We start from the raw sequence: 12,270 nt of genomic DNA on the forward strand, positions 1-12,270 counted from the left end.
GAACGATTCATTAATTACATGGAAGCAATGTATTTTAAACAATCAAATGTTTTTCTCACAATACAATTATCAAATACTTGCAAAAAACTAAATGTAGCCTGTAGAAAATATCCGACCTGAGTCTAATATGTGCAAAATGTCAGATGTGCATTGAGAAAGCAAATGTGTACCATGATCAAGCACTGGCACAAAATTGTTATATAGTTTAGGCTAAATGTACTGCGCAATAAAAGAAACCGACTGCACTTTATGTGCCAATATATTTCTGGAACACCACATGTTTTAATTACCATATAAAAACAACTCAGGCTAATTTGTTAAGATTGTTAAATAAATATGTTCTATTATATGTCAAATAAAAGTTCATTCTGTTAAAAGAAATATTGAATTGAAAAAATGTCATACTGTATGTTTTAGTTGAATGGAATATATCTAACCCACGTTCAGTTAAACTAATTTAATGGAGAAATGAGGGGGGGTTCAGGTGGATCGAAGACCCACCCCCTTCTAACAAAGTCTAGAATTTGGCCCCTGTATTAGCTCATTTGTCCCATTTTTGACAGTATGCAATCATAAATTGTGGAAATAACCAAGAAGAAGGTTTTAAAAAGAATAACCAGTAAAATAACCAATAAAAGAAGGCTTTTATTATTGAAATGGACAAATTCTGACTGAGGGAATGAGCTGGCCAGTGTGTTATTTGCCTATAGGCTACAGTTTTTAATTTAAATTATTATTTTTTTGTGTTGTTTGTTTGTTTGTTTGTTTGTTTGTTTGTTTGTTTTATGACGGATGATAATAAATTAGCATTTAAAAATAAGTTTTTTTTTCATATTTCTAAAATTCTAATCTCATTACATTATAAATAAAACTGTAATAAATTAAAGTTTAAATGCACATTTGTAAATAAACATACATTTTTGTAAACAAAACATTCTGTACCAAAACCAGACAAACATTTACTTTAATTAAAGAATTAAAAATATCAGTGCATCCCTATTTGATATAGGTAAATATATCACACAAACAAGATTGCCTTTTTGCCTGAATATTTGCATAATTACATATAATAGTTGAACAATATTAAAGAGTTACACTTTAGACTAGTTATGCTTATCAGCAACCATATCGGTCAATTGATAGCTGTAAATAAATATGGTCAATAAATCATGGATTATTTCTTCCAGTTGATCTACTTTAGATGCATACTGTTAACCCTGAGGGATACTGGCTTCTAAGAGTACAAGAGTAATCAGATATCAGTAATAACCAAGTTGTAAGACAATATTGTCCTTTTTCTTTTTCACAAATGATTATATGAAATAAAGTCTTGGAAGAATATGTGTGCCTCTTACATCAGCACTGTTTAGATGCTAAATGAATCTGTTTTTTAACCGAATCATTTGAGCCAATGATTAGATTTATAGTCACTTGCTTAGTTTCTAAATGAATCAGCAGTTTTGATTTAATCATTTGATTAAATCACTCATAAAGATAAGGACTTGTCGCCACCTACTGGCAGTTTTACTGTCTTAATTATTTACCCATGATAGGCCTAAATCAGCGCAATACTGAATTCAGTAAATTAACATTTTATAATTGCTATCAAAAAAAATCCCACAAGAATATTGAGATATTTTTTTCATTATCGCACACACATAACTGTGAAATAGAAAATACAATATTTCACTTCTTTGCAACTCCGGCTCATTCTGATTATGAACCCCTATATACACTTCTGGAGAGAGCAAAGTACGTCCCAGGAGCTACGTTTTTTTGCAGTTTTTGTTTTCGCAAATCCACCAGAGGCCGCTGTGTACGCTTTTTCAGATCTCAAATTTCTCTTGCAAGTGCCTGCTGTTCTCATGTAAATCCACCAGAGGCCGCTGTCAACTGACTGACCAACCGACTGACACTCCACCCTCTCCCTTCCCTAAATCCAACCAATAGTGTTTTAAAAAATACAGACTGACCAGCCCACCCATTTCCCTAAACCCAACTGACAGTTTTCAAAAGCAAACCAGAAAAAGAAAAGTCCTTGCCTCATTTTTACCACGTTTTCAGATTTTACCACATTCTCACCCTGTTATTTACTTGTTTATTTTATTTTTTGGCTTTTGTCTTTGTCTTACATGATTTCTGGAATCGCTTTTCACCAGTCTTGAACCTCGTTGTCGTGGTCAACTCCGCTCTGCGTTTCAAGTCCACCGACATACATGTCGAGCTACAAGACAAACTAGTAACAGCAGGAAAGCCGTCCAAATGGAGGTAAGCGGTCAGCTGGTAAGTGAGAAAAGAAACAGCGTCATTTATGTTCATTTAAATGAAAATGAAATGTGGCCATACGTAGCTCTGGCTACACAGTTCACGATCTCCAGAAATGTAAATAGGGCTATGTTTTCAGAATGAGCCTATGGTGCTTTTTTGGCAGGATTGTGATTTGGGAGCAGGGATGCCCTAAGCACAAGTTATATGTCAAATTTTCAATGACAAATTTTTACAACCTGTTAATGTCCAGGTAAAAAGATATTAAAATATGAGTTAAAATATTAAAATATTAACCACCTAGCCAAAATTAAACGATAAAAAACATGGCTCATAATTGATTAGAAATAACAGACACCACAAGATCACAAGTTCCAGTGCGCATTGAATAAAGAGAAACAGCCTGTGCTTGCAAGCATTCTTAGACGCAAATGGCTAATGCTTTGTGTTTTAAAATTGTACTTATTCTGACAGCAAGCAAAAATGTAGACCATGTTAACACTCATTCGTTCATTCATTTTTTTTTTTCGGCCAAGTCTCTGATTCATCAGAGGTCTTTACAGCGGAATGAACCACCAACTATTCCAGCATATGTTTTACGCAGGGGATGCCCTTCCAGCCACAACCCAGTACTGGGAAACACCCATACACTCTCGCATTCACAAACACAACTCATACAATACGGCCATTTTATTTCATCCAATTCACTTACAACATGTCTTTGGACAGAGCGGGAAACTGCAGCACCAGGAGGAAACCCACACAAACACTGACCATAGTAACATACGGTGACAATAACTCAATATTGATGCTAAATATGCAGTAGTTATTATGCATTTATTACACAGTAGTCTCAGGATTCTCTGATAAATGTCTAACCCTGGCTTTAGGAAAATCCTCATTAAATCATCAACTGAAAATGAGAGAGAATAAGAGAGAAATGAATTCATGTTTACTTTGAAATATATCTATGAAATAAAAGAATAAGCGCCTACATTTTTGTACCATAATTTACATGACAGACCCAAATATGAGACAATGTAGAAATTCAAAGCTTTAAAATGTCAAACTAGTGAGTTACATTTTCAATATTTACAAAAAGTCGTAAGAGCAGAGATCAAGCTTCCCACAAGGCAACTCTAAGACTACACACCAAAAATACAGTCATCTGTTAATGAACTGATATTTCTTTACAGTGCAGCTGTCAAATAACATACTCTCAGCTATTGATCACCATCTTCTTTTCATCTGTTTCACAGACTCTCCATCCAGTTATTGATTCATGTAAATTGATTGACATGGATTTTGTGATGTAATCTATTAGCTGCTCATGTGTCTGCTAAAGGCTTTTAAATGATTGAGCTGTAGGCCAAATGAGGTCGAGAAGAATGATAAACCACACAGCGACTGGAAATGAAACAAAGCCAGTCAACAGAAAAATGACATCCTTTGAAATTACTGAGAAAGGAAACCAGGAAGGTCTAACATTGTGTTTCTATTGATATTAATATTATATTTTACTTTCTTATTATTATAATATTTTAACTATTATTTTCTTTTATTTATTGCATGTAGTGCTGTATTTTCCTTCATTATAAGCATAAATACATCTTTTTTGTTTACAAACATTATGTAAAGTATATATTAATGATATATATTACTCCATATATTATGTAATCTTCTTTTGATGTTGCACAGAAAAAAATGACACAGAGGGGAAAAAACGAAATGGAAATACTTTTAAATGACTGAGAATAGAAACAGGGAAGGTCTCTTTTTGACTCAAGATGATTTATGCTCATTTATATTGCATAATATTAAAACTTGAAGTAACATTTTACTTAAAGTCTTTATGTAAAATGCATAAGCTACTATTAATAATGCATATTATAATGCATTATGGCTTAACATAAATAACTGTAACTAAATCATTACACTATCTGTGAATTCCTTGTTATATCTGGCACTAGCTGTTTGTTATGCGTTGTTTAGGGAAATATATTAATATTATTAATAACTGATTTATTTAGTCTTTGCCATGTTGACAGTACATAATATTTACTAGATACTTTTTAAGATGCTAGTACTCAGCTTAAAGTGTTTTTTTTTTTATTTGTAACATGTTTATTTAAGGTTATCAAAATGATTGTACGATGTGCTTTTACAGATATAGTCAAAGGCAAGTTTTACAAAAAATGTGCAATGGGTTGTATAAATTATAGTAATCCTTAAAAATAAACCAACAGATAGATGGAGGTAAGGGGAAAAAAAGAAAAAAAGGTAAATATCATACCATCTAAGTACTAATGTTGGCGATCAATTTGTCACATAGTCTCTGGGAGAGCACATAAAACTAAATATATACTTTCCTCATCACAGCACATTCCTATAATATAGACATGTCATTAGAGAAAAGAACATTAGAACAGAACAAAACAAAATAAAAAAACAACAACAAAAATAACAAACAACAAAAGACTGCCTCCGACAACCCTTCTCCACAAAAAAACCTAGTTGACACACAAAACCATATATTAATATTATTAACTATTTATTTTAATATGCTTTTATATATATTCATCACCTTAAACAAAACTAATTTTCTTGTTTTGGTTTTACAAATATGGGTCATACAGTTAAGTCCATAAATATGTGGACATAGACACAATTCTAACATTTTTGGCTCTATACACCAACACAATGGATATGAAATGAAATGTGCTTTAACTGCAGACTGTCAGCTTTAATTTGAGAGTATTGACATCCAAATAAGATGAACGTTGTAGGAAATACAATAGTTTGCATGTGCCTCCCACTTGTTAAGGGTCCAAAAGTAATTGGACAATTGGCTTCTCAGCTATTCTAACGCCAGGTGTGTGTTATTCCCTTATTATCCCAATTACAATAAGCAGATAACAGCTCCAGAGTTCATTTCAAGTGTGCTATTTGCATTTGGAATCTGTTACTGTCATCTCTTAAGATGAGATCCAAAGAGCTGCCACTTTCAGTCAAGCAAGCCATCATTAGCCAGTTTGTTTCATTTCCAATTGTGTATGTGTATAGAGCCAAAATTGTTAGAATTGTGTCGATGTCCAAATATGTATGGACCTAACTGTAAATATTAATAATATATTATTTTATGCATTTTTTTTAAATGCTTAAATATTATATATATTATTTCTATTTTAAACATGAATTGAACAGAATTATCTTGTTTTGTTTCTATAAAGCAAGTTGCCTAAGGAGTAAGAAAGATATTCAAGATATATTCTCTTATTAAATTACCTTCAGTCTTATTTTAATGATGTTTAGATATTTTTAAAGAGAAAAAAAAACTTTTGTTGTATTACAATCGCTTCGGGTCTTATAAATGTTGTGTTACCAAGGTCAAGGATCCTCATTAAATGTTTCATGAACACATAAAAAAAATCGATTTATTTTTTGTTAAGTGCTAATATTAACCTTAACAACACAGCATCACATTATTTAACAGCCAGCAGCACAATAGATTTTAGGGCGAGTTTTGTAAAATGAACTTGTCTAATATTTATTCTTTAAGCTTAATGTGTTTATTATGCTAATTTTGCTTTCAGTTTCCAGCCGAAATGCTTTTACTTTTTAATAAAAGCAAGCTACTGTGCATTTATAAACATTTATTCTGCTTTAAGGCAAGACACTGCAGGTTAATGGGGTAAAAAATAACAAATAGTTATCTCCATATTATACATGGCATACAGGCCCATAGCCAGGTGTGTTGAAGCACCCCATTTTTATTATTATTAAATTATTATGTTGTTCATTTATTCATTTTTCTTCAGCTTAGTCCCTAAACTATCAGGGGTTACCACAGTGGAATGAACCGCCAACTATTCTGGCCTATGTTTTTTAATGCAGCGGATGCCTGTCCAGCTGCAACCCAGTACTGGGAAACACCCATACACTCTTATATTCACACACACACTCATACACAAAGGCCAATTTTGTTTACCCAATTCTACTATAATGCACGTCTTTGGAGGTCAGAACATTTTTTTATTGACTCAACTTTCAACTCAATTACTGCACTTGACTTAAGTTGAGTAATTTAAGTTGAGTAAACTCAAAAATGTCCTGAAAATTGTTGCCTTAAAATTTTAAGTTGAGTCAGCTTTTTTTAGCTGGCACTCGAACCAGCAACATTCTTGCTTTGAGGCAACGGTGCTAACCACTGAGCCACTGTGCCGCCCTATTATTATGTATTTATTATTATTCAGATGGACAAATTCTGACTTCTGAGTAAAGTTGAACATACCGGGAAGTTTATGTATTTCTAATAATAAGTTAAATATTAAACTTTGTGTATAAAAGTCATAACAGATTCCTAAAATATTCGTTTTTTCATGATAGATGGTCTAATAAATTTAAGTACTGTAGACAATAAGTTTTCCCAACAATTCACAATTCTTCATTTAAAATTTAAAACACTTATCTTATTTCTAAAACTGTGATATAAACTAAAACTTACAGTTTAAATACAATAATAATAATAAAAAAATAAATAAATTAATTAAATACATACATACATACATACATACATACATACATACATACATACATACATACATACATACATACATACATACATACATACATAAATACTTTAATATAGTATGTTAAGCAATTTGACTAAATTGAAAGAAATGTTTTGGAGTACATTAAAATGCAAGCATATTCCAGCAGACAAGCTAATCCAGTGTAAATAGTGCATGAACTGTCACTATATGCAGTCTTTAAACCTCATAGTTAAATAGAACATGAGGGAAACAACTGCTCAAAGAGCACTGTTTGAAAAAACTAGCCATTGCATTCAGTAGGCTTATGGCATACAGTATGTTATGTTATGTTTAAAATGCAAAGAAGGGATTATTTCATTAAATAAGTGCTAATTTGCATCCATTATAGTGCATCTGAGCACTGGACGAAGTCAGGTTAAAAATGATTTCCTTTATATGTATAACAGAGTCAAAGTTATTATTATTATTTTTTTTTTACAGATTTCACAAATTAGACTTCAGTTTTTTTGCATTTGTGGTTATAAAATATATTTAATTAATATTACTTTATGTATTTTAATAGTTATTTTACAATATTATTTAATGATATTTATACAAGATTATTGATTTTTAATGATTATATATACAAGAGCATTTTAAAACATTATACAATTTACATTTGAGGTGGTGCGGTGGTGCAGTGGTAGCGGTTTCACCTCACAGCAAAAAGGTTGCTGGTTCGAGCCCCGGCTGAGTCAGTTCTGTTGCATGTTTGCATGTTCTCCCCGTATTCGTGTGGGTTTCCTCTGGGTGCACAGTCCAAAGACATGCAGTATACGCGAATTGAATAAGCTAAATTGGCCGTAGTGTATGTGTGTGAATGCAAGAGTGTATGGGTGTTTCCCGGTGTTGGGTTGCAGATGGAAGGGCATCCGCTGCGTAAAACATATGTTGGATAAGTTGGCAGTTCATTCCGCTGTGGCGACCCCTGATTAATAAAGGGACTATCTATCTAACACAATATTTATATATAGTATTATGTAGAATCAATTGTTGTATATAATCAGGCATGTTATATGTATAGACAAATCCCTCTGTAAAAACCTTCAGAATAAAGATATGAATAAAACTTTGTATAAAATAATAATTAAAATGAATTATTTATTAATTATTTATTATTTTAATTTATTTAATTATTGAATTAAGTCTATTGTATTTAAGCTCTGCTGAAGTGGAAATTCATGGCTCAGTGCAGCAGAAAAAAAACTAAATTAACTTAATTAACATCTCTAGACACACACTGATAAAATGTGACAAAAGAAAAATGTTAATGTTTTTTGAATGTTTTCTTTTCATTAAACAGATTTTTTTTAAATGAAAATCCAAAAATCCATAAAAATCTGAACTGAACACCAATATATTTTTGCTTTAACGACCCAATGAGTTTCACTACATGTTTAAAAGCCTGAGATCTTAATGCAATCATGAAACAACTAGTCCGAAGTGTTTGTGTGTGTGTGAATTATGCAGAGGTGAACTTGAATTAAACTCAAGGGTATTTGTGAAAGCGAGCTGCTGTGTCTTGTGCACATACTGACGTTTATCGTGCCACATTCACTGCTGTTAATGTGTGGAGATGCATGTGTGGACGGACGGGCTGCTGCTGGAGGGGGGTGGAGGAGAGGGAGACTCATCAGAGCTGCTGGATCAGCACAAGTTTGATTTCATTGATTGAGGCGACTGCAGAGGACATCTCAACAACAATATTACACACGGACAGAGACACAGCAGCTCGCTTTTCTTATACATGCTCAACATTATATGCTCTCCTTATATAACAACAAATCCATTTAAAATATAATTTAATGTTCAATGTTAAGTTTCATATTTTAATAAGTTTAATGAAAGATAAAACACTAGATAACAATTAGCAATATTTTTTAAAGATAAGAATTGTATATATTAAAAACACACACATATTATTAATTAATTAGTATTATTTTTTTTAAATGCACTCTTTTTCGTGGAAATATAAAAGAAAATTAACAATAAAATTAACTAAATAAGCTTTAAAACCAAAAATAAAATGTATACAATGTAATTGAAAATAAATAGTAAATTCATTTGTGTAATTTTTATAATGCTCCCATTCCATTTACCATTTTTCATGCAAAGTTTCATGCAGTTTTTTGATCTGCAGGAGGAATTAAACATGTCACACTCAGAAATTGCTTTTTTTGCTGCGTCATATGCTAGTTTCATTACCACAAAGACCCGTATGACCTAGAATCAAGAAGAAAATTACAGTAAACTGTTTATTCTCAGCCTTAAAAGTGCTTAAAATATAATATAATATAATATAATATAATATAATATAATATAATATAATATAATATAATATAATATAATATAATATAATATAATATAATATAATATAATATAATTTAATATAATATAATATAACATATTATAACATAACATAATAATAATATAATATAACGTAACGTAAAGTAACGTAACATAACATAACATAACATAACATAACATAACATAACATAACATAACATAACATAACATAACATAACATAACATAACATAACATAACATAACATAACATAACATAATAATAATTGTAATACAAAATGTTTGTTTTCAACAATCCCAGCATTTTTACAATATAATACAATATAATATATATATACTGTAATATAATATATATATACAATATAATATATATATACAGTATATATATACACACACACACACACACACACACACACACACACACACACACATATATATATATATAAACAATAAATGACTATATAACCATTGAATTTTTTCTATAATGCTAAATAGATGCTAAATGCTAAATACTTTTTACTTCATAATATTTATTAGAAGTTTTTACATAAAAAAATAATATTTCTATAAATGTAATAAATGTTATAAACACAAATGTATTACCATTATCCAAAATTAAACAACCCAACAAGTCAACAAACACAAAAACAAATCTTGAAAACACAGACACGGCTTCTTAGAGGAACACACAAGTGTCAAATTCATCTCTAATCACTTATGACTCATAATAAACACAGAGATAGGATCATTATCCAGCCTGTATAACTCTGTGTATCTATTTTGTTTTAAATAGCTCATTTGATTCTTGTCAGATCATCAGATCGCTGCCTTGTTTTGTATACAGCAACAACAACGGCCATCACAGAGCGTCCAAATCCTGTGACTGACGAACATGCACTTTTCTCACACCGCAGAGAAGCTTTCTGCAGACTCAGTGCTTTGTTTATCGTCAGTATTTATACACTTCTTCTTTATGGTGGCTTTGCCGTCAGGGAGTGGCACGCTAGACTCTTCTCACTATCACAGTTTGTTATGGAGGTGACACTGCCATCCTTTCCCACAAATGCGTTTTCTTTTCTTTTTTTCTGTCTCCATAATAGAGATAAATACCAAGAGTCAGACATTTGCATGAATTTGATAGTAAAAACGCCAGAGATTACAATATAAGGTGGCTACTTTTCATCACAGCAACTGTTTTCTGCTACTAAATATCACTTTTGCCTCAAATGTGAGACAGCTTTTCACTGGCTGACCATGAATATGAGGTGTGAAGTATGCATGTCATGAAACCATAGTCAATTTCGACTAAATTTTTAAGGCAAGACACTGCAAAAGCACTTCTTCATGTATATATTTTGATGCATTAAGAATTTCATAAAACTTTTAAAATGTGACTGCGAGTGTTTGTTTAGTCGAACTTTATCAATTTGTGTCTGCAGGTTTTAATTTGAACATATTTTTACACTTAAAAATGCTGGATTCCACACAAATCATTTGTGTTAAGACAACATGAAGGAATTAAGTTAACTCATTAGATTTGACAAATTTAAGTGGACTGAACATAAAACGATTAAGTTGTTGCAAATAACGTCAAGATATGTGTTGTTTCAACTCATTTTAAATAAGTACACTGTAAAAACAATTGAATCAATTAGTTCTGACAGCATATGTTTTAGGTCATTGCAACTTATAAAATTAGGTTAGAGCATGATTAACTTAAGTTCAAGTTTAATAAGTTACACAAGTTGTTTTAAGTCAGTTTAACATAATATAAGTTCAATGGACTAATAAGGTTAATTTGATTCAGCTTAAAAATTTAAGGCAACTGTGATTTTTTATAGTGTAGTTTGAACAAACAGTTCAAAATGTAATTTTTTGAGTGTAAACTAGTTTTTCATATTATTAAAATTTATTTTAAGAATTCATGTCAGCTTTAGTAAATGGAAACAGAAAAAAAGTGATGGCAATGATTTGAAAAATGTTATTAAATCATTTGTGATAAATAATGAAATAATAAATAGAGAAGTTTTTCATTTATAATATACATTTAAAATCATATATTCTTAGGCCTCGTTGATAATAGTGAAGTACACCAATTAATATTATTAGTTAAATGTTATTTTATAATATAATTTAATACATATAACAATACAATACGATACTATAATAATAATAATAATAATAATAATAATAATAATAATAATAATAATAATACATGTAACAATAAGAAGCTTTATAAAAGCCTAAAATATTAAGAGATATTGGAATTTATGAAGGGTTTTTTAAGAGGATTTTGTTTGTAAGTAATATGCTTGATTGTATATTTTATTCAACCACAACAAAAGGTGAAAATCTGTCTTCTTTCGGTTTATTTGATCAATTATGGAGTGATGAAAAGAGACTCCTAAAACTTTACTCTAATATGTAAAAAAATTAACTAGAATTTTAACCTGACTACATCCAGTGTTCATATTTTTGTGCTTAAAATATGCAAATTAGCACATAATTGATAAAAAATGCCCTTATTTTTTATATTTAATCATACAATTTATGAAAACTTGTAATACAAAAATCAGTCGACTGAGAAAGTATGATTCTATCTTTTTTTAACATCATATTCACATACATCTGATGTCATAAACACTGGCTGCATGAAACAAACTTTGGTTTTGAGGAACATACGAGCGTCAGGTTGCCAGATCCTCTCTCATGCGGGCTGGTTTTCTGGTTTTCCAGCAAATTTGAAAAAACCGACGGCCGCATGTCTGACTCAAGATGAAGCGTTTGTCAGTTTCACAGGGTGTTTCTTCAACACTGTCTCTGTGGATTTTCGGAAAATGAACTTTTTGAACAGTTTCAGTTTCACGTGTAAAACATTTTATGCAAGACTGCCATATTAAACTAATCAAATAGCAAAAGGTTTGATAAGTCTTACAATTATATTGTAAGTCATAAAATCATTGCTATAAATATTTCATTTAAAATGTATAAAACAAGGGTGTATTAATCAAAAGTGACAAAAGACAATTATTTTGCTAAAATAAAAAGACACTACTCTTTAACCTTTTTGTTAATTAGTTTTTAAAATCAGATATAAATTGATTAGTTA

The sequence above is a fragment of the Danio aesculapii genome, chromosome 11, assembly GCF_903798145.1.
Source record: "Danio aesculapii chromosome 11, fDanAes4.1, whole genome shotgun sequence".
In the NCBI taxonomy this organism is placed as follows: domain Eukaryota; kingdom Metazoa; phylum Chordata; class Actinopteri; order Cypriniformes; family Danionidae; genus Danio; species Danio aesculapii.